Source organism: Equus quagga, chromosome 14 (assembly GCF_021613505.1).
Source record: "Equus quagga isolate Etosha38 chromosome 14, UCLA_HA_Equagga_1.0, whole genome shotgun sequence".
Lineage (NCBI taxonomy): Eukaryota > Metazoa > Chordata > Mammalia > Perissodactyla > Equidae > Equus > Equus quagga.
Genome location: NC_060280.1, coordinates 77,330,917 through 77,350,410, shown reverse-complemented (window position 1 = coordinate 77,350,410; position 19,494 = coordinate 77,330,917). Strand labels below are relative to the sequence as shown.

At 48.3% G+C, this 19,494-nt stretch overlaps 2 protein-coding genes across 14 annotated transcripts in view; one reads left to right on the top strand and one right to left on the bottom strand.

The window, feature by feature from the left end:
- KCNJ5 (potassium inwardly rectifying channel subfamily J member 5) overlaps positions 1-18,820 on the bottom strand; it is a 54,791-nt gene extending 35,971 nt beyond the window's left edge. The window contains exons 1-2 of one of the 2 annotated variants that reach the window (XM_046638479.1): positions 18,001-18,820; positions 17,791-17,909 (exon numbers count right to left, since the gene is read on the bottom strand). The gene's annotated coding sequence lies outside the window, so the exon portion shown is untranslated. Of the gene's footprint in view, positions 1-17,790 lie in introns of both variants that reach the window. The other variant, XM_046638480.1, reaches the window with a different exon arrangement.
- Positions 12,481-19,494, top strand: part of KCNJ1 (potassium inwardly rectifying channel subfamily J member 1) — a 36,683-nt gene continuing 29,669 nt past the window's right edge. For 9 of the 12 annotated variants that reach the window (XR_006885101.1, XR_006885100.1, XR_006885099.1 and 6 more), the window contains exon 1: positions 12,481-12,627. The gene's annotated coding sequence lies outside the window, so the exon portion shown is untranslated. The remainder of the gene's footprint in view (positions 12,628-19,494) is intronic. The other 3 variants (XM_046638490.1, XM_046638489.1, XM_046638491.1) reach the window with 2 other exon arrangements.

Genomic DNA, 19,494 nt, shown 5'->3' with positions numbered 1-19,494 from the left:
AAGGGCATTAATTTCAGATCGACTGGATGGTGATTGGTCTTGGCTATTGAACAAGAAGAAAGGTCAATGGATTGGAATATTGAAGTCTGTTGAATGACGCTTGCCCTTCCCTAGAAAGTGCCTAATTCACAGTGTACCTGGAACTGTGTTTTTCTTCAGATACATCAGTTCACTCTGCGTGAGGACCCAAAGGGGTTGGGCTTTTTCTAGAGGGGGTTCAGACCCTCCTCCCTGCACTCCCCCTTGCCCTGCCTGCAGCTGCTCACACCCTCCCCGACCCTCTGGCAATGTGAGGCTTTCCTGGTTCACAGGCATGGTCACTTACTAGCGGGTGGATTCTGAGTGAGATGCCCTAAATCTGTCTGATGGTGGACACACCTGCTAGGGGATTGAAGAATCCTATGAGGTAGAAAGTCACAGAAAAAGACCACTCTGCCTCCTTTTGTAGTAACATCACAGAATACTTACTGGACAATTGGTCCTGGAGAATTCCCTTCCTCTTATCTCCAGACAACCTGACAGTCATCTGCCTCCAGGTCCTTTTGTAAAGGAAAAATCAAGCCTCAAAGCCATTGGTGAGAGTGGCGGGTGGGAACTTTCTCCTCTGCTGATGATTTACAGGCCAAGACTGGAGGGCACGTGGGGACAGACAGTCATGGCTTCTGCTGAGTGAGCCCAGGAAGATGAAGCGAGGTGCTGAGAGGAGGTGAGCGGGGAACAGGAATTGCCTATGCCCATATCACCTCTGCTCCAGGACACCAGGACAGCTGGGGTAACGAGGAGAAGATTATTAACCTGACCCAGAGCCATGAGGCCAGGTCATCGCTCGCCCTCCTCTGCAGCTACTTTCCCTTGTTTAAATGACCATGTAAGATAATGTTCACAAAACGGCTTTGCAGAGGAAGGGACCGTTAAAGGGAGGCTACTGTGATGATCGTTTTATAAGCAATGTCAAGATCCTTTTAAAGGGCAGAGCTCACTGTTGGGATTCTTTTGCCCTGTGTCTTAGGACTCAAGCTTCGGTCAGGTCCTATTTGTGCTCACCAATCCCGAAGAGCATCTCAGCTGCCCACCACCTCCATTTCCACAGTCCAGCAGTCCCCGGGCCACTGGAGACAACTGTCTCTACTCCCATGTCACAGGTGGGAAAGCGCGGCATGGCCTCTGCTGTGTGCCGGGACAGGACTTAGAACTAAAACCAGGGTTTCCTAGTCGCTGGTTATATTTCATCTTCGTATTACACATGAGAATAATAATAGCAAGGGGTGTTTACATAGCATTTAGCAATAACAAGGCACTTTCACACACAATGTTGAGTAAGGCAAGTAGAATTTGTCCCTTTTTCTAATGAGGAAGCTGAGACTCAGACAGATTATGTAACCACCCCAATGTCACACTGCTATGAAGTGGCAGAGGCAGGCCTCAAACCCAGATGTTCTGACTCTGAGTTCAGTGTCTTTCCTCCTACCCAAGCTCCCCGAGGCTGTCATCCTGAAATTTGGGACTCCTATTCTAAAGCACGTTATCTCCCCCGAATGAAATTATCATTACTTGGCACTCAAAGTCACTATGGGGCCCAGGAGTCAACAGAGAACCTGGTTGGAAGGCCGGTGAGACCCACTCTTTGGAATCCAGGTTCTTAGATATTCTGAGAGGACTTGGTAGGGTTCATGGCTTGTCATACAGCCCTGTGGGTGGATCTTTGAGCAACCAAAAATGTCCCAAGGCATTAGTTGTGGGTGGATCTTTGAGCAATGTGGAGAGGTGCAGGGCTGGCCCCTATGGTAGGAAAAGACTGTTCACATCAGCTAATATGGTTGAAAGGTATCAACTTGAAGGTCACTGGACTGGCCCAGGGTACTCGTGCTTTGTCATTGCAGAAGGTGGCAATTTCCAGAGCCATGGTTTGTGTGCCCGAGTGAGAAGCTGACCCTCACAAATACGTGAGCCTGGGCAAAAGTGCCTGCCAAAAACCTGCTCAAGAGACGTTTACTGCCTGCCCACCCCTCCCTGCTTCCCCTGAGCAGTCAACGAGCACAGGGGGTAACCAGCTGGGAACGTGGGAACTTATTTGTTTTGATTTCTGGTTTTATGGGGACGTGTGAGCAACTGAGAATCTGGAACAAAGTGTCTGAAACACTGAAGTGAGAAACCGTAGAAAACTGCAGGCCAGTGTTGCTGCAGTTAGAACTGGGAGTCCCTGCTAGGCCCTTCCCTCTAGCTTCCCAAACATTCCAAGCATGACTCTCTGGTCCCATGCCCTGCTGTGTCCCACTCCAGACCTGCTCCCTGAACAGACTGATGTGAAGAACAGAACCATCCACCATCCCTTCCTTCCATGGTCAGTCGTCCTGGCCTGTGTGCTCTGTGGTGTTCTGCAAGTCTGGGTCTGACTGAGGAAGGAATGGGGTGGTCTCTGAGAGCCTATTGGCTGCCACAGGGATGTATCCCTAAGGGAAGAGCATGGGCCAGACTGTCTACCCAGGTGGCTGCCCTGGGTCTTCAGAGTGGAGACGTGGTTGTGAGCAGTGGTGGTGCGGGCCACTCAGTGTTGTCCCTAGCCCAGGCCCCCATGGATGTGTGTCTTGGTTCTAGCAAGGCTGTCTTGGTAACTTTCCAGCAAACAGAAACCCCCCAAGTGAAAAGTGCCTCCTGGGCTCACTTTGCCATAGCCTGGCACAGTATAGGGACCCCTGGGGGGTCATGGTGACCCCCAACGGAAGGAAGGCTAGAGTGCTCTGTGGATATGACGCCACCACTTGGGTGCCAGGGTAGCAGAAAAAGAAAAACTATAGGATGTCACATGCACCTTGAGCAAATCGTGCCTTTATCTTGAGCACATCAGCTGCAGCTCCTAGAAGATTCTTTGGTGGGATAGTTGTGCTTTGTGGGGGAACAGCCACCCTACATTAGCAGGCTGTGCAAGGCAAAGAAAAGAGGAAACTCGGTTTTAGTCATCACTCATTATTTGGACAAGGTACCACACTTTGTAACTCTGGAGCTTGAGGAAATCTGGAGGATGCAATGATGACTTGAATGAGGAAGGGCTCTCCTGGGAACTTCAAGGGAGAAAGCTGTGCTCATGGACAAAAGTGGCAAGGAGAGTACCAACCAGGGACTGGAAGAGTTGGGGGAGAAAGACATGGCTGCTGGCCTGGGGGTTTGGGATTCTTCAGGGAGAAGCCCAAGGAGAAGGTTCTGGAGGCAGCTGTCTGTCTTCCCTCGGGCTTGCTGGGAAAGCAGTGCGGCGGAGGCTGCAGAATGAGAAGTAGGGTTTCTCGGGGCAGCCTTCCTGCCCTGTTCACATGCATCACTTCAGCCCACCAGTCAACCTCTCAATCCGAAGTGCTGATGTGACATATAAATTTTGTCTTTCCCCAAAGATTTATTTTTATGTATTTCTTAAACTTATAGTAAATTGCCCACATTTGTTTTTTTTTTTCAGGAGCTTTCAGATTATAAGTAAGCAAACTTTTACAAAATAAGAGAAATGGGGCTGGTCTGGTGGCATAGTGGTTAAGTTTGCAGGTTCTGCTTCAGTGGCCCAGGGTTTGTGGGTTCAGATCCTGGGTGTGGACCTACACACTGCTCATCAAGCCATGCTGTGGCAGCATCCCACATACAAAACAGTGGAAGATGGGCACAGATGTTAGCTCAGTGAAAATCTTCCTCAAGCAAAAAGAGGAAAATTGGCAACAGATGTTAGCTCAAGGCCAATCTTCCTCACCAAAAACCAACTAACTAAATAAATAAATGGCCAAGTTCACCTTGTAACTGAGCCCTGTCCCAACTCCAGGTCTCACTGCCAACACCAGGATCCCTTGTGGAAGGGCGTTCAAGGCCCTGTGGGAACTGACCTTGCTAAGCCTCTGATTCCTCATCTCTAACATGGGGATTAGAAAAGGACATCTTTGCCTCCCTCACAGAGACACAGACCAGAGAGAACGGCAGAGTGCCTTGAACCGCAGAGCGGGAAAGAGATTCTTGCCTTTACCTAGTGATCTCACCACCAGGTCTCCCTCATGTGCCTCTCATGAGCACAACTTCTCAGAGAGCAGGCTTTCAGCGCAGGGAGCAGTGGTGGAAGGAGAGGCGGATCCAGGGGTCCTGACTCCAGCCTCTTCTTAGCTCGAGCATACGCTTGCCTGCTGACGCACACCTCTGAGGACCCGTGGGGTTAAAAGTCCACAGTGCTGGGAGGTGTCCATTCTCAGGGGAGGGACATCAGATCTAGTCATGGTCATTACACAGCGTCCACCTGAAGGAAATAGCCTGCAGCCACGTCCTATTTATGGAAAAATACTATTGCTGCTTAGTATTGATGTCGCACTTGCTTCAGGGAACTGACTAAAATCTATTTAGTCACCAAAGCTTTCGGAGCTGCAAGAAGGCCTCAGGGCACTGCCGAAGGATGGCGTCTTTTTCTAGAAAACCTGACAGAAAGAAGAATGGAGCCAAGTCTGCAGCCTCTCAGCACCTTCTTTGTGTAATGCAGCTTTCCGACTGGTGTGAGTGGCAGGGCTCCATAAATAACACTGTATGTGTCTCTGTGTGTGAGATTTGGGCTTACAGGATGTGCCCCCACAATGTCCTAGAGGAGGAAAAATTTTACATTTGTCCAAAACATGCTAGAGATGTCAAAATATTCAATAATATATGTAAATATGAAATTCTGGGTATAATATGGCAAAATTCCTCGAGATAGAAAATGCAAAATAAAGAAAAACTATAAGCATCATCTTATGTTGAGACTTATTGCTCCTGCATTCCAAGCGTCTGTCCCCTCCCCGAGAGCCATGTTAGTCACATGTTGGACATGGATAAAAGGTCGCAATCCCCAGTGCAGCATGTCCTTCCACCATCTTGTCTCCGCCTCTTCCTCGTCTACCTCCCCTACCAACACGTCTTCTCTTAAACCAATGTGTCTGCCCTTGAGTATCCACAGGTCCCAAACCCACCTTTACTCCCAGCTTCCAAGCTATTTCTCCTTCATCCACTCCCCACCTTCCATGACCACCTGGTGTCATTCTACCCTTCCAGTGGTGTCCAGTCTAAACATCCCCATCTGTATGAACCTTCCTCAATTTTTCCAGCCGGAAGTAACTTCTTCTATTTATTCATAGCACTTCCCATGCATTTATGCCTTCTTGTGTTTGTGACTATCTTCTCTACAAAATTTTAAACTTGTGAAGGGCAAAGGACCATGTTTTATTCATCTTTGTAACTCCTCAATTGCCTGGCACTGCACCTTATGCTTAGGAAAGTCCTCAATGAGCTTTTAATGAATTAAATGGAATCATCAAAATCCTCCCTTCATTCAATTCTATTTCTTCTTTTAAAAAGTCCCTTGGCCTGAAATTTCTCAGAGTGATATGCTTTCATCTTCAATGGCAGTAAGCGTTTCAGAGGAAAAGCGTTTCATCTCTTGCATATGGTTTCTCAAAACCTTCCCACTATGAAGGCTGTCTGGCAACACTCCTCCCTTTTGTTAACTCAGTGGGATTATCTAGCTCTCCTCCGTAGCAAACACATTCAGATTTTACCACCACTCTTTCATCAGACACTGATTCTCAAGAAAATCCAAGCCCAGAGCTGAAAGGACACATTCCAGCAGAGTCCCTCTGTCCTGCCCCATTCAGGAGCTGCGAGGCCTGAGGGTTGATGGGTTTTGCTGTGGTGGAATCGCCATTGCTGTCCTGCCTAAATCAAAGGAGGACACATACAGAGGTCACCATCTGTAGGAGGGTGGTGGCCTGGGACACTGGAAATCTCTTCCCTTTTGTACAGAGGGAAGACAGCTGGTAGGTTTGTGACTAGATAAGTAAAGACCCCAACTCAGTCTCACTGTATTTGAATAACATGTTGATGTGCTTGTTTTGCAAAAAGCATGAGATTTTGGTGACGATGTTAGGTATCAATAAGTCTCCAAGTGGACACTGCTTGGCTCTTCCTGTCTGGCTATGGGACACATGGGGCTGCCAAGGGTGTTGTCCATATGGCCACACAAGACCCCCTCTCTCAGAGCCAGAGTCAAAGAGAGGAAAGTATTGTCCACCAGAAAAAAATCACAACCACATGGCCCAAATCCTGAGCGTTAGCCTTTGAGTTGTGGTTGTGAGAAAGGCCCTGCCTCAGGCAAATGTTTAGGGGGCCGGCTGTGTGGGAGAAAATGTAATGAGCGGCTCCCATGCAGGTGATGGTGACAGTAGTAAATGGAGCATTCATTCTCATTTCTTTCTACCCAAAAGGACGTGCTGGGTGAAAACGCCCCTAGTCACCCAGTGTTAGTTTATTAGGAACCACTTTCAGATCTTGCAGACTTGGTAAAAGACATTCTTTTAATATTTTCCTCCTTATTTCTAAAGGAAGTGCTTGTACTACTATACGTCGACTTTTCCATGTCAGACTCGGCCCACTGCCCCTTATCTGGGACGTGAGGAGTTAGCCCTCCCCACGCCTACTCCCGCTGCACTTCCCTGCTCTCCATCCTTTCCGTATTGTTACATCAAGAATGTTATTAGCTCAATACTCAATGTGTATATCATTATGACTCTCTAAATATTATTCAAAGCCTCGCTAAGGAGTGTATGGTAAATACGTATTCTCTTCATTATAAGTACTTGTATTTAGCAGAGTTCGCTTTCCTCACTTTCTCATTGATCCAGTTGTCTATAGACCTGTCACTGATTCGTCCTGAAAATCTCCTTCAGATCCATAAGCGTCCTCTGAACATATGTTGGCCGGCTCTGTCCCATTTTTCCTGAGAGGCAGCCATCCCCCTGGCCTGGCTGTTCTTGGGGCTGCTGGGCAGATGTCCTCCGGCCTGGCCCTTCACCATCACCAGACAGGCCTCTTTACTTTTCACATGTGCTGGGGCCCTGTGTCTGGGGTTTCTTCTAGCCCTCCTACTGGGTTTCTTCGCTTTATCTTGGCAAATGCATCTTCCAGGAACTTCCTGGAGAACGGTCCTTGAGAAGTGACATTTGAAGCTTGCATGTCTGAAATTGTCCTATTCTGCCTGTACAGGTTAGACTAGGCGTAGAATCGCTTTCCCCTCACAATTTCAATTGGGCATCGCTCCACTGTTTTGTAGCATCCTATCTTGCTATTGGGGACTCAGATGCTATTTTGGTTCAAAATCCTTCATCATCTCTTTCTTTTTTTTTTTTTTTAAAGATTTTATTTTTTCCTTTTTCTCCCCAAAGCCCCCCGGTACATAGTTGTATCTTCTTCGTTGTGGGTCCTTCTAGTTGTGGCATGTGGGACGCCGCCTCAGCGTGGTCTGATGAGCAGTGCCATGTCCGCGCCCAGGATTCGAACAACGAAACACTGGGCCGCCTGCAGCGGAGCGCGTGAACTTAACCACTCGGCCACGGGGCCAGCCCCCTTCATCATCTCTTATGCATAATATATTTCTCTTTCTTTATCTCTACTTTCTAGAAATTTCATAAAATTGCCTTGATGTGGATGTTTTAAAATTTTTCCTTCTGGGTTCTTAGTGGGCCTTTTCAATTTGGAAACTTGTGGCCTTCAATTATGAGAAATTAAAAAAATGTATCTTTCTTTCAAAATTTCTTCCTTTTCTTTTTTCAGTTCTTCCTTTCTGGGACTTTTATGTATTAGTTTGGGTCCTCCAAGAAGCAAATGCTAGGACAGGATTAAACATGTAAGGATTTTGTTAAGGGAGGTTCGTGTGAGAGAAAATGGAGGGTGACCAAAGAAGGCTGTCGGGCAAATCTGAGCCCTGGTGATGGAGACAGGGAGGGAAGGTTGGAGGAGACGCATCCTAGACTGCCGTCCCGGAGCTTAAGTCCCCGTAGGAGTCCCACCTCTTCCTGGAATGAACCTGCCTTAGTACCCCTCCCTCCCTCAGTCCGCGGCTGGGAGCAGAGATTGAGGGATCCCAGCCTCCGCCTGCTCCACTCCCTGAAGGCGGAGGTCAGCCGGGTCCCATCTCAGGGCTGCTACAGCCTATCATGTGGACGCTGTCTCTTGCATTGACCTTGTGCTTTTCTTATCTTTTCTTTCCTATCCTTGATCCTTAAAACAGAATCCTGTGAGGTTTTCTCAGCTATGTTTTCCAATTATTTTCTCTGCTCTGATATTTTTAATTTCTAAGTGCTCTTTTTTGTTCTTGGGATCTTTTTTCCAGCTTCGTGTTCTTGTTTCATGTCTGCAGTGTAGTCTTTTCTCTCTGGAGATCAGCGTGGGCCTCAGACATTTCTTTTGCTCCCTACTTTGTCTCTGTTACTCCAGGTTCCCTTCATGCTTTCTCTTGATCTTTCTCATTTGTGTTAGAGCCTTTCCTTGAATGGCTGACGACCCTAGGCTGCATTTGGGAGAGGCACTAGCAAGCCATGGGAAGCGGTGGGTGGGAGGGCTGGGTTTCATCCCGCACGTTGGGTGACTCCCATGTGTTAGTACCAGGAGGTCTTTCCTCTCAGCCCACTGAGTTTTCCTAGAGACGACTCCGCCGTTCTCCTGCACAGCGGCCATCAGGCGCCTGGGTGCTGAGTGGAGGACGGAGGTCATGGGTCTCCCATCCAGTATGCAGATTTTCCCCTGACCCCCGTTCTGTTCCAGTCCAATGCTTCACCCCCACCCTCGGCTATGAGTGAAGAACCCAAATCCATGCTCTCTCTGGTTTTCTCCAGAGTAAACCTCAAATCCTAGCCTGGGGATTCTGTTTCCTATTAGGAATTTCAACCAGTTTTCATGTCCCAGTTCTACACAGCAGCCCTGCCTTCAGAGGCAGCCGGGCTGTCCCACACTGCGCCGTGGAGAGCATGCTGCTGGTTTCTTGCTGCCTCTCCCTCGGCAGGCCCTTGAGCCCAGACTGGGCTGCTGTGCCCTGTGCCTTCCTACATTTTGTGAAAAATCTCTTGACTGCTGTTGTCTCCTTTCCTGTTCTTTTTGTCCTTGTGGATTTTTACCTTTTTAATTCCTTTACTCCCAGTTTTGTTGAGTTCAGGAGAGAGCAAAAAGAAACATTTGTTTAATCCACTATATTTTCCTCTTAAAATTCTTTTTAATTTCCTTTCCTGATTGCCAAAATAATGAATTCAGTGCTTTGCAAAGAATATATGCTGTACCAGGAGGTGTAGTGTTAGAACTGCTTTTTAGTTAAATCGAGAGAGGCAGGCCAATGCCCGAGCCTCTGTTCTCTCACACGGGGAAATTGTGTCCATCTGGCAGCTAATCATCTCCATGAGGCAACGCTTGGGAGGGGCCTGTGCATCACAGGGAGGCTGAATTTGCCCCCTGCTTCGTCACATGCTCAATGTGTCCCCAGAGGCGAGTGTCTTCATCTCTCGTTGGTACTTGGATTAAAATACTGCCTATCCCAAAGATTGTTAGGATGAATTGAGATGATGTGTGCAAAGTGCTTAGCACAGACTGGGGCTCGGGCCACGTGAGTCCCCCGTTCTTCTGTTCAGACCAGGAAGAACTTGCTTTGGCAGCGTTGCTGTGATTTGCTGCTCTCCCTCAGCTGTCCGTCAGGTACCCACTCCCGGGACCAGAACTCAGTTTCCCTGTGCAGGCCCTGCCTCCTTCCCCTGCTGTCTGCTGCTGCACCTCCAGGGTCCTGCCTCTCAGACTTGTCGCATGCTGCCCTTTGTTGTGGGAGTGAGACCCTCTGTCTTCCCCTAAATCTGACAGCACCTCTAATGGCCTACTGTTCATCCAAATGACTCTTGTTGGAATATTAGTCATGAGCAGAATAATATCTTTGAAATGTCCCAAATTTCTTTAAAGAGAAGAAAACGAAAACCACTCTCTTGACTCTGGTCCTCCAGCTCAGGTGCAGAGGGGGCTGCAGGTGGTTTGAGGAGTAAATGCGGGTGAACAGCAACCGGGGACAGCGCGGCTGGACTGGGACAGAGCCAGGGAAAAGAGGCATTCTCTTCACCACCTGGGTCCTGCCATGAGGACCTTCTCTGTGACCGCAGAAGAGGGGGAAGCAGCAGACTGGTGGAGTGGGAGCAGAATTTCTCCACGAAGACTGTGAGGAGGAGGAGAGACTGAGAAAACGAATCACATTGGTTCTACGGAAGATGCAGCGAAGTGTTCCGTCAGGTCGAACATCTTCACTTGCACATTGTAAGCAAGATTCACGGAGCTGGAAGAACATATCAGCCCTGCCCTCCCTGTTGCTTAGCAACAGCCTCTTTCTCATTCCCTGCAGGTCCCAAGGGGCCATTTTGAAGGTGGGGGCAAGGGGTGGGGGATGAGGTAAGATAACCACCTGGTCTGCATGATAATGAGACGTTTGGCTCCACTGTGCGGGAGGGACCTGCCTTGAAAATCAATGAGGCAGTTAGGAAAACATTTATTTCCCTCACTTTGGGTTTGTTCCGTGCTGTCTCTGAGAATTAATGTTTACCTTTGAGAGATGCGTGTTTGTATGTGCGTTTGTATTTTTGGTCGTCTGGTGGATAATTGGGAGAATAAAAGGCAAACCCATAACCCACAACAATGGAGAAACTCAGAACGTTGGTCTTCTTGGGCCCCTGCTCTGGAAATTGGATCACAAAAGCCCTTTTCCTGAATTGTCCTGTGTGACCCCAGTGTCTCTCTTGCCGAAGTCCCTGAGAATTCCCATCTTGTGGGAATAGCCCAGGTGCCAGTCCAGGGCCTCGGGGAAGCAGGCACTAAGATGGCATTAACAGTGCAAAGATTTTATCTAGAGAAGCACCCGCGTGGGAGAAAAAAGGGAAGGAGCCAGGAGAGCTGGCCAGAGTGGCCCCCGGCTGCCCTGAGTGAAGGGGAGAGGGAGGGAATATTGAAGCATCCTAGCCTGCCCTGGAGTTTAAGGAAGGTTCCACATGGCCACACGGCCATTTGACTTGCTCCAGCCAAAGTTGCTGTCAGAGGAGTCCCCTCCCTGTGGCTTCCTCGTGTCCATGCTGTGCTCAGTCATTTTGGGGCACAGCAGCGAGGGTCCTTGGACACCCACTCCCCCTATACTGGGATGTCTGCAGGGTACATTCTTATGGGCTCACGCCCAGACTTGGGGAGTGCACTGCTCAGAGGTGGGGAGGGGTGAATCTGTGGTGGGGGGCTATTCCACGGGGCAGGGGAGGGATACCTGGGAAGGTAGATAGAGGACCACACAGTGGTGGATGGAGAAAGGAGGTACTATTGGAGAGAGGGATGAACCTAGGGACAGGCAGCAAGAGTGGGAACTGGAGTGCCCCAGGGAGACCTTCTGTGAAGAGGAAATCATGTTTAGCACAAGCTTTGAGTCTCTCCTCTTGTTGTCCCTCCTCATGGTACTGCTGCTCCCTGCAACAGGTCTCTCACAATCGAACTTCAATGGGAAATGCTACTACAAGCTGGTCTACTTACACCTATTATATTTTTTCCTTTACTATAACAACTGATTATACTTATAAGTGTTTGAAAACAAAATTTCCTTTTCCCATGTAATTATGCGTTTGTTTCCATTTTATCCTCTCTAGAAAATCATGATGTTTTCATTCTCCTGTGTAATTGGTGTCAGAATCACTGGCTCGGGGCCTCCAAACTACCATACGGCCCTGCAGTTTCTCTTTTCCTTTTAACCACGTAGACTTGGGTAAAGTCTGGTACCTCAGATCATCTTGTGTGGTGCTGAGGGGAGAGGAAGGGGACAGACAGTAGAGGGACGTGTGGCCTGCCCATGTTCAGCCCCTCCTGCCCCTTGAAGACAGAGACAGCTTGTTAAGGAGACTGTTTTCTGATGCTCCAGGTTGTGACCAGCAGCAAAGTGAGCGATGGTCCATGGAGGACACCATGACAGGGAGGAACACCGAGAAGAGAGCCACTCAGAAGGGGTGTCAACAAGACCTCCTCTCCCTCACTGGAGACTAGAGGGAGTTGACCCTAGGGAGTTAGGGTGGGAAGGAGGAAAGGAAGCTGATCCTTGGCATATGTTGGCTTTCACAAGTGATTACTCAATGGCAAGTGCATGCCAAACCTTCGCCCACTCCTCAGTGCGGACCTCCAAGGCAAGAAGTGAGGAACTTGCCCCAGGCGACACCGTTGGTGGAGGAGGGCCTCACATCCAGTCTGCTCTACCGCAGAGTGTCTGCCGTAAAGCTCTACATTGTACTGAGACCAGGGCAACAGATGAATGGCCGAGGAAGGGTCAGGTCAGCCTGAGCTTTTATGGCCACTGGAGAAACTTTGCAGGGGCTCCTTGAGGACTCCTGACCCCCACCCTGGAGCAGCTAGCCCATGTGCACAGGTGCTCAACCTCACGCGTTTGACTGGGACACTGTCAGCATGAGCAAACTGGCCTCCTGGTTCCAGGCCAAGGCTCCATAAACAAATCTTTCTTAATTAGCCCTGGCGGCTCAACACCTCTAGTGCATCTAGCCCATTTAACTGCTATGCCTGCTCTTGTTGGATCCAGTTCTAAAGTAAACTGTGTTTTTTGAAAGCTGTTGCATACAGATGAGTTGGCAGCCGGTCTGAGCTGACCCACAGACATAAAAACCAACAGGGCCTCAGACACCCTCACTTGGCACACCCAAACTCTTGGACCAAAAGTGCAAGGACTTGCTCACATCAAGGATCCAGCTGCTTTCTTGGGGACCAAGAAATTGAGTTTTTGTCTCTACACTTCCTCTGGCAATCCATGAGGTAAGAGGGAGAAATGTCTCCTTGCCCTTTGTAGAAAAAAAGAGTTAATTCTGGTGGAAACTGAGCCCTCTTTTCCCCACCTCAAGTCTAGACAGACTGTCCACCACTCCTGGGGAATGAAAGCATGGTTTTAACTCACTCAATTGATGCTTGTGATCTTCTGGTCACATATGGATTCTGAGCTGTGAGCTTCATCCTGCTCTCCCTCAGCCATTTCACAGCTCTGAGCTGGAGGGCAGTTAAAACCTCTGATCATGTCACGTCTGGTTCCATGGTCTTCTCTTCTTGGTGTAGAGCTCTGAGTGGGGCTTCTGTCTCTGATGGCATCCTTCAATTGCTGCAAGATCTTGCATAACAATAGCAGAAGCTCTCTCAAGCCTTTTCCAACTTTAAGGTAGAGTATAAAGGTGCTAGTGAGGTCTATTATGGAAAAGGCTTAAGGCTTATCTGGGTGACTGGTGTTAGTAAGACATTTCACTTACCTTCACTGGAATGGTTTTCTCTCATTTTCTGAAATGTTGTATGATTCCATGTGAATGCATTTGGATTTCTCAACATTTGTTCAGCTCCCTAAATGCTGCTGTGACAAAAGCTCCGTGGCAGTGAATGCCACTGTTCGCCTATGATCTGCTTTATATGAGCCCAAGAATGAACAGGCATGGGACCCCCTTCTCCAAACATCTATGTCTTACAGATTCTGTGCATAGTCACTCAGAAGAAGTTTGTCTTTTGCATATTTAGGAAAAATGTGTGTCTTTTCTGTAGTTGGGCACAAAAAATGGAGCAAAATATGGTGATTTGGGTAAGGAGGCCATGGTAGACGAAGACTTACCCAGCCCCCGGCAGGTGCCCTTCAGTCACGGGCTCTGCTCATGTTGTCTTATACGACAGTGTGCTGTAAAAGTGTCACCTCACTAAGTCAGCTTCAATTTTGCAAAGCACAATGGGGTAGGAGCACCTACCCATGAAGGGAGAAGCCATCAGAAAAGTGGTTTTTGTTTTTGTTTTTGTACTTAAGGCGTGAGGATGGATTTTCTTTTGTGTGAAGAAGCACACTGAGTCAGTAAGGGTGCAGGGCTGGACTTGTCAAAAAGCTCCATGAGTGGATTCCTTGTGAATGGTTCTTGGAGCTTTGATGCTGTTGGGGTTCTGTTTTTCTCTGGTTCTTTGGAAACATGTAACATGCTCTATTGCCAAGCGTGCTCTGCTCCGCAGACCTGAGACTTGGACTTTCTCATGCATGTCTCTTTCCTTCTCTCGGCAATTCGTTGTTCTGTGCCAGTTGACAAATCTACTCTGGACCTTTGCACAGCTCGGTGATTTTCCAAGGATTCAGCTTGGACTCACATGCTTGCCTTTTATCTGCCCCGTGGCTTCTGCGGATTGAAGGCTTCCTCATGCTTCTCTTAGAGTTCTCCCCGGGGTTGCTTATATGTCCCAGCAGTTTGATTCTGAGTTTTGACCCAAATTTCACTCCTCTTGCTTCTACAATTTAAGATGCTAATGATAACTATTGTCTTTCTTCTTTTCATTATTGTCCTTCTCATTCATATTATTATTATACATACAGGTGTTTTTCCTTATTTGCCTTTCAACACGCTTACAATGGGCCCCCACTACGTTCTGGGAACTGTGATAGGTCCTGGGAAATTAGTGACTGGCCCTTGTTCTCATGGTACTCACAGTTCAGGGGGATATGTGTGTGGAAACAGGCTATTACACTCCAGCAGGATAAACACTGTGATGAAGAGGGACTGTCACACAGCAGTGTAGTCCTGATATAGTCACTGCACAAGAAGGACATCCTACTTTGCTTATAGAAGAACTCGTGGAAGCATGATCTTAAACTCCCTAGGAAGGCAGGTGGGGGCAGGACAAAGGGCCTTCCAGAACAAGGAAACGGCATTTACAAAAATATGGAGGCATGGGAGAGTGTTGCAGGTACAGGGAATACCAAGCTGGTGTGGCTGGAGGGGGGTGGCATGGGGAGGGGTGAAGAAAGATGAGACAAGAGAAGCTGCAGAGCAAGCACATGGATAAAGGGCCTCAAGTGTAATGCTAAGGAGCTCGGGCAGTATCTGGAAGGTAAGAGAAACCATGTAAGATCATACGTCCATTTTAGAAACGCTGCTTTGTCTACAAAGTGCAAGGTGGATTGGGGTGGGTAAGACCATTGCCAAGGAAACTGGATAGGAGATGCTAAGAGGCAAGATACACAACATCTAGTCACAGACTGGCTGCTGGGATGAAGTGTAACTCTAAAATAGGAACACAAGGGTTGGCTGGTCTCATTCAGGAAACTTCCCCAGAGTGACAAACAAACTTTGAATGGAAAAGAGTGTTTCTTTACATTTCCCTCACACATCCACTGTGGCCCCTTGGCCGCAGAGACAGAAGTTAACGGCCCGCGGATGTTATGGGGAGTCAGGGACTGTGCAGGGCAGGACACCGGTTTTTCAGCTGCCTCCTCCTCAGAAATAAAGCCTATGGTCACTTGCTTTCCTGTGCCTTTGAAAGCCATGCGTGTTTGGGGAGAAGGAAAGTTCTCAGAGTTAGCCCATGTCTCTTTTTCTCCCTGAGCACTGAGGCCTTGGATGAGGCTGAGAGGATTAGCATCCTGGTACACAGGACCCCCTTCAGGCGCACTGTTACAGAAGCTCCGGGCTGAGAACCTGAGCCAAGTCACACAGACAGGAAGTGGCAGAACTGGGATTCAGACCCACATCTGTCTAACTCCAGTATCCACCATACATCCCTCCTCCTTCCACTTGGCAGGTGGGGTGAGAGGCCTTGAAATATTAAGCAACGTCACACAGTTCGGAATATCTGGAAAAAATCAGCACTTTGCGGTTTAATTCCTGATCTACTGACTTCAGGTCAGCCACTTTAAGGCAACCCTGGGACTTTTCTCCCTAGAGCTGAAGTAACTCAGGGGTCCTGACAGTGAGTCCAACATAGATTTTAAAGGGCCCAAGACACAGAAGAAGTTGCCAGAATATGCATTATGTTGCTAGTTCGAGTCACTACTGAATGAATTTATTGGCACAGAAATCAAAGAATTTGCCCAGTAGTTAATTGAGGATAGTTGAATATCGTAATTAGTTTTAAAGACTTCTGCTTAGCAACTTCTCTTTTCCCCATATGAGCTGGGCATTTTCAGAGGTGGAGGTGATGGTATTCCTGATAACGAGGTCGATGGAAAGCCAAAAGTGACCATCTACTTTCATCTCAAGGCTAATAAAACCGTTCCAATTTTATAGTTGGGGAAGGCAAGTACAGGATGGTGATGACTTAGGCTAAAGCCCAAGGTGAAGAGAAAGGGACCTACACCTTCCCTCTCTGCTCCGTCTCCTGGAACATGCATTGAATAATAAATAACATTAGCTCTGCTCTAGTGAGAAAAAAGTGGTTGTCTTGATTATGTGTTCATAAATCTTCATGAAGAAGCAAGGAGCATGTGTATAAATGGGAAAAATAAAACAGAATAAAAACAAACAAGCACTTAAAAAAAGATGAAGGAGAAATTAGAGTGGAGACATGTAGGTGGTAGACCCTAGAAAAGTCAAAAATAAGCAAAAAATCACTTTAAGGTTAAAGAGCTCACTGGACTTCATTCTCTGCTCCAGATGGGACGATCCTAAGCCGTCCTTGCTGAGTTTATTAGGAAGGATGTATAGAGAGAGTGTTGCCATCCTTGCCATTGCCTCGTCAGAATCCGTGAGGGAGCAGAGGGGGCAATGCTCTTACAGGGAAACTCCCGGGTTCTGTTTGAAGAATAGCAGAAAGAAACCAAGAATAATGCAGAGAATGGGCAACTTCGAGACTGTTGAGAGTCCAAAGATGTTCCACCCCAAGCAGTTATTTCTCAAAAGCTCTTGTTATGGGCTCTAGCTGTTAATATAAAACCCAACCCAATATCATCACTTTAAAAAATAGAGCATTGAAACTAATTTTTAACAATCATTCTAAGGGTTCATCAAGTCCAGATCACTCATTGTTCAAAGAAAGAAACTAAGGCCTGGAGGAAGGCGATGACTTGCTCAAAGTCCTCAGGAAAAATATAAACCTGAATTCACCCAACTTTGCTTTGGATCAACAACTTCCTCACTCAGAGAAGCCTGTTGTTATTTCCCCGAGTCAGTTCTCCAGTATGCGACAGTCTGTCTCATTGTGCGTCCGTCTGCCCCATGCTTCGTCACGCAGTTATCAAGCCTCCTAAACTTCGTATTCTAGTTAGATGCATGTCACCCACCTATGCTTCTAAGAGAAGATTCTTTTTGAATACTCTGAAATACAAGCCAGAAATGTCCACTTATTTAGAATTTCCCAATACATGGCCCTCCCTCTCTTCCAATTGCACAAACACCAATGTTTCTCAGCTCAGATTCAGGAATTATACCTACCAGTGTGTATCACTGTGCCACCATATTCCCAGGGAGCAGATTTCCATATGCAACGCAACACAGTTGAAAGCAACAGGTTAATACTGTCGCTGCAGTTAGAACAACCATAGCTCTCTCAGGTGACTATTCCTAGGGGCAGGCTTATGGTTCACTGCCCTTGATTACATTCTTGGGAGCTTTCTGGCTCTATCCAGATCTGCCATTTGTCCTTGAAAAGCTTGACAGAACTCGGAAACTATGAGTAACTGTTGTTAGCTTCTCACAGCAAAAAGACTCCCTGAAATTTGGCCCCTTGGAGTCCAAGTCCAGTGATGAGATGTTCAGAGAGATAAGAGTGATCCTAGTCTTTACTGGAAGGTGCATTCAACTATTTCAGGATCAAAGTCTGATGTTGTTGCCGTTTGAACCGCTGATGAATTATGCATAGAGTATGGAGAGCTTGAGTTGGATTCAGAGATAAGTCACAGAATGGTCAGAGGATCACCTTAGAATAACTCACTCTGTGAGGGGCTTTCCTAAAGTGCGAAGACAGTCCCTACCTTGCAGAAGTTTTGGTCTCACTGGGAGGACACTCGTGAGCGACGGGCCTGAATGCAGCATAGTCTACCCGGTGGGTCTCACCTACCCAGTCTGTTTCCAGAGCGGCCCCAGCAGGGTGCAATGGGCAGAAGAGAAGGCTCCTCTCCTCTCTCAGCTACTCCATGCCCTTAGAGGGGGAGGGGAGGGGAAGTTCTGAGAGATCCTAACTCAGAATGCTTACCTGGACCAGGTCCGAGAATCCCTTCAGAGGCTGGGGCTCTTCTCGCTTCTCACCTTGTCCAAATCCACTGTGTGTGAGAACTTGAGGTTTTGTTCCCCAGCCGATGCAGATGCTCACCACTGTTAAGACACAGACAGAATGAAGTCCAGTGAGGAAAGAGGCTAGCAGAGAAATGGGGAAAAACGTGTGCAGGATTTGGGTTTCGTTCACCTTCCTTTTAATGCCTGAGTTCCCTTGGCTGAGTGCTTTACAGCTGATGGTGGTTTTTGCAGATTTGGGTTTCTAGAGACAAAGATGCTTCTTTAAGTATCTTGTAGCAGTGAAAGAAGGGGTGTGGAGGGCGGGGGGACATGAGCCCAGTCCCGGCTGGCACCTGGAACCGTGTGAGTAGAGAGATCACAGGGGCATGAAGTGGGCCAATTCCTTCCCACGGGTCTGCCTACAGCGACAGTGAAGTGAAGCTGGAAACAGGCCGTCACTTGAGAAGGTCAGCCCAGGGTTGTGGGCCAAAATTTCTTTCTAACATATGAAGAGGCTGATTTTCTCACACCTACTGAAGACAAGATGACAGTTGATTCAAATCTCAGCCTAAGGATTTGGGTTAGATATCAGGAAGAAGGCTGGTCTGTAGAAGTTTTGAGAGGCAGGAACAGATTCCATTTGTGAGTAAGCTGCTGGCCATGTTCCTTGGGCAGACATGGAACCTGAGTCTGTCTGTCTGGGAGGGGCTTTAGGGTGGCTGGCGCACAGGCAGGGCATGACCTGGTGCTCTTGGAAGTCTTTTCCTATCCCGGCTCCTGCAAGGGGGCTTTGCGTGAGCCCCTTCCTCTTGGTCTTGTGTTCTTGCACCACAGAGCTGAATCCCACTGACCCCACTCCCTCTGCTGGTTTGCAGGAGCAGAGACGCTCTTCAATGACGCACAGCTTAAGCTTGGACCAAGGACAGTCGCTGCCTCCCCTGTTTATGCCTTTCCCCGGCATGCCTGGGTCTACCCCGTAAACCAGCCTTGCAGCTTCCTTTCTGCTGAGGCCCCAGAGACCCCAGAGGTGCCATAAACCCCAGGCAGCCAATGGTTGAGGCTTTCCCCCTCTTACGCGCCCTGCCCCACCTCTCCACCCTGCTGCCCGCAGCTCTGCCTCCTCACTCCAGCAGTCTCTTGTTCTGTTCTAAATGCTCAGCACACTCCTCCACTGTCCCAACTGACTCCCTTCCCCCAACCCCAGGTCCCTGAGCATCCATCCTGAGCTGCTAGTGAGTGCTGCCTCAGGAAGCCGTCCTCTTTCAGTCCCCTGAGCTGGCCACTTTTCTGCAGGAAGGAGCGTGGGTGGAAGCTGGCAGTGTAGTAGTTCCTGTCTTTGCCTGCTTAGCCATGTGGGTGAGAGGGGCCCCAGGGACTCTAATAGCCAGACCACAGGCAGGCTAATTTCCAAATGCAGATACAGTAAATGCTATGCATATTTTGTTGGTGACTATCTACCAGATGCTGAGCCATTCCTAGTCCCTGCCTGAGACTGGGGATGAAGAGAAGGCACAATCCCTGACAGAAAGATGCTGGTTTTGCCTCTGCACGGTTGGCTCTTCCTGCCCGAGTTAATAAAAGTAATCTCGGACGTTGTGCATAACATGTTTTTGCTTTTCCAAGTATTCCAGTCAGGCCCAAGCAGCGTGGCCAGCATGCCCCAGACATGGGGAAATTACTCTGC